We start from the raw sequence: 3,830 nt of genomic DNA, 5'->3' as shown, positions 1-3,830 counted from the left end.
GTAAAAGAGAAACAATTTGGTAGTAAAAATCAATAGCAAATAACTGTTTGTGATAAACATTGCTAGATTTTGTTACATTTTGAATTAATGTCAAACATTGAAAAGACTGCTCACATTCAAAGAAAGCATTGAAATAGTGCCAAGTAAACTGACCTGCAGTAAAACTGGCCAAATGAAATAAACACTATATCGGTGTATTAGGAAAGCTAAAATTTTTTGCAAGATTTAAAGTAGGTTTAAAAATTAAATACATGATTCTGAGTCCAGAATATCGAGGGTTTTTCCTTCTTTAATTTACATAGTATTAGACACTTATAATAAAAATAAAATTTCAAGAACACGAATTTCATAAAATCAGTGACACAACTCATAGGTCTTCTCAGAGTTGGCATGCTCCATGTGGAAAAAGACAGTCATCATTTTCATTTTAAAACATTCAAGTGGGCAACTCCTCCCCATTTTGAACAACCAAACTATTTACTTAAAAATTGTTTAGTGCTTTTACACAGCAACTGATGCAGTTAGGAAAATATGTTACTTTCAACATCATCATTCTTTATGTGAATTGTATCCTTGTTAACATGAAAAACTTGTATCAGGGATTTCACCCACAACCAAATGGTTAGTCCTTCATTTGAGATACATTCATTCATTCCTTCATTCATTCTTTCCTCTTTAATTAATTCATTCAATATTTACAGAGCATCTTCTTTGTACCAGATACTCTGCTAGGTGCCAAGGACATAATAATGAAGATATTAGATAGAACTCGACATCAGAGTATTCAGTCTGGTAAAAGAGACAAACTTTCAATTAAAAGGCCACATAAATTTTATGATTAATACTTGTTTCTTTTTTGTATATGGTGCTTTCAAAGCATATGTTAGGATCAAGGGAGTTTAGAGAACATAAAATTCAGATAGAAAATAAAAAAATCTAGATTAAAATTTGGAAAATAACAAAAATCAATCACGAAAAGTTGGAAATTAGTGGTTGAGTATTGACAAAAAATTATTTTTAATTAAATTTATTGGGGTGGCATTGGTTAATAAAATTATATAGGTTTCAAGTGTACAATTCTATAATACATTATCTGTGTATTGCATTGTATATTCACCATCCAAAGTCTAATCTCCTTCTGTCATCATATACTTGATTGTCTTTACCCTTTTCTACTTCTACCCTCCTCCCTTTCTCTCTGGTAACCACTAAACTGTTGTTTGTGTCTATAAAATTTTGTTTGTCTTGTTCGTTTGTTGCTTTCAGACTGGTCTCTCACATATGAGTGAAATCATATGGTTCTCGACTTTTTCTGTCTGACTTATTTTGCTAGCATTATATTCTCAAGATCCAGTATTTCATCTTTTCTTACGGCTGAGTAATATTCCACATATTACTATGTGCCATATCTTTACCCAATCATCTACCGAAAGGCACTTTGGTTGTTTCTATGTCTTGGCCACTGTGAATAATACTATAATGAACCTTGGGGTACTTATATCTTTGCAGATAAATGTTTTCAATTTTGGAGGGTAGATATCCAGAAGAGGGATTGTTGGGTTAGATGTTAACTCTATTCTTAATTTTTGGAAAACCTTTATACTGTTTTCCATGGTGGCTATAGTAATTTACATTCCCACCAGCAGTGTATGAGGGTTCTTTTTTTCCCTCCACAACCTCTCCAGCACTTATTATTACTTGTCTTGTTGAAAATAGCCATTCTAACAGGTACGAGGTGGTATCTCATTTTGATTTTGATTTGCATTTTTGTAATAGTTAGTGAAGCTGAGCATCTTCTCATATGCCTTTTGGCCATTTGCATGTGTTCTTGGGAGAAGTATCTGTTCAGGTCCTCTGCCCATTTTTTAAATTGGATTGTTTATTTTTTTCTTGTTATTGAGTTGTAAGAGTTTTTTTTTATATAGTTTGTATATTAGCCCCTTATCAGAGGCACCGTTTGCAAATATCTTCTCCCATTCTAGTTGGCTGCCTCTTAGTTTTGTTTTGTTTTAGTTTTTTTTTTTAGGCAAGGCAACCCTTGGTTGACCTCACAGATTGCAAGGACCTTATCAGTTTACAATCCCTTATTTTTTAATTTTTTATGCCTATAGCACCTGGTCTTCCTAGGAGGTCTTCCATCCAAGTACTAACCAGGCCCAACCCTGTTTAGTTTCTGAGATCAGACGGGATGGGGCTTGTTCAGGGTAGCATGGCTATAGACCTCTTAGTTTTGTTGATGGTTTCTTTTGCTGTGCAGAAGTTTTTTGGTTTGATATAGTCACATTTGTTTATTTTTGCTTTTATTTCTTTTGACTTTGAGGAAAAATTTATAAAATCTTCTCTAAGACCAAGGTCATTAAGTTTAGTATCTATGTTTTTTTCTATGCATTTTTTTGTTTCAGGTCTTACATTCATGTCTTTGATCCATTTTGAGTTAATTTCTGTGTGTGGTGACAAATAGCCGTCAATTATTTTTATGAAGAAAAGTCAAAGTGACAAAAGCCTTTCATTAGGAAGAAAAGGATATACATAGGTACATTATTATACATAAAAGAGAAGAAATAAGTGTGCAGTGATAATGGAGATGGAAAGTTGAAATAGCATATTAAAACAATCCAAATATATTATTTGAATAGGTTAATATTAAAAATAGATATTATTTATCCATGGGTAAATATTTTACTCCTTCATGACTATTTCACTATTCTTTATTAATATTATTTTCATTTGAGTAACTCATTTTAAAGTTTTTATATTTATTTAATCCTTAACTCTTAATTTCATAATAAATAGTGTGACTTGACTGAAAGTAACTAATATACCACTCCTTTCTTTGTTTATACACAATGATTTTTAATTTTTCTGCATAAGAACTTCTTTTTCTTTAAACCATAGTGTCGACATTGTTTTTTTTCCCAGGAAAGGGGGTCACATTTGTCTGAAAAGTGAGTACACATAGTAAAAATATTTCACTATATGTTTTGCCTATGTGTTCTGAAAAATAAACTCTATTATCATATAGTTTTCCAATGAAAATATTTCTCTCTTTTTTCTGGACACTCTTTCACTTTCCTTCTTTCTATTCGAATGCTTTCATAGAACCCCTATGTGTTCTGTGCAGCGCTAAGGAGTGCCAGGTATATTGGGCAGGTTGTTCTCTGCATTACTCCAGGGAGCCCCATTCCCATAATGGTGCATTTGAGTCAGTTGGTTCTTGACATTTGAAATAATCTCCAGCAGTATGTCCTCAACCTTCTTCTCTCCTCATGTTTCATTCTTATTGTGTGATATCTCCTAGTCTCTGTTTTTCAGAACATCTCTCTTCTGAGCTCCCATTCCTGTATAGTTAGCTATTTATAGCACATCTCTCCCTGGACATCTTACAGACACTACAAACTGCCAGTATGATACTAGCTGGATTTATCCTATCTTCTCTAAAGCTCTTCAGAAGTCATTTTGAGACAATTCAAGAAACGTCCCCTCAACACTTATAGAAAGTAGTCTTCCAGGTACTGTGGCAAACCATGATGGCTAAAACAAGAGATTCCTGGTCTGGATGAGCTCCTCAGCAAATATGCTGATTATTTTCTATATTCTTTTTCAATTATTCACTATAACACTGGCTCATTACCACCACAATTAGATCTATTTCAGATATTTACACACACACACACACACACACACACACACACACACACACACACAGAATCACTCCAAGGATGATGACAGTCACTGGAATTCTTTGGTAGTTGCCAAGCGAGTGAGAAATTCTGAAAGATTTCCTTTGTGTAAGGCTTATTTACTTATCTGTTATAAATTATGCTTGGCCT

General features: G+C 33.2%; 1 pseudogene; it reads right to left on the bottom strand.

Moving 5' to 3' along the window:
• Window positions 1-2,102: 2,102 nt before the first annotated feature.
• LOC111732075 lies at window positions 2,103-2,221 on the bottom strand (annotated as a pseudogene).
• Between the last annotated feature and the right edge of the window lie 1,609 nt (window positions 2,222-3,830).

Source organism: Pteropus vampyrus, unplaced genomic scaffold (assembly GCF_000151845.1).
Source record: "Pteropus vampyrus isolate Shadow unplaced genomic scaffold, Pvam_2.0 Scaffold422, whole genome shotgun sequence".
In the NCBI taxonomy this organism is placed as follows: domain Eukaryota; kingdom Metazoa; phylum Chordata; class Mammalia; order Chiroptera; family Pteropodidae; genus Pteropus; species Pteropus vampyrus.
Note: the sequence above shows the minus strand (reverse complement) of the source record. Positions and strands in the feature narration are given on the sequence as shown.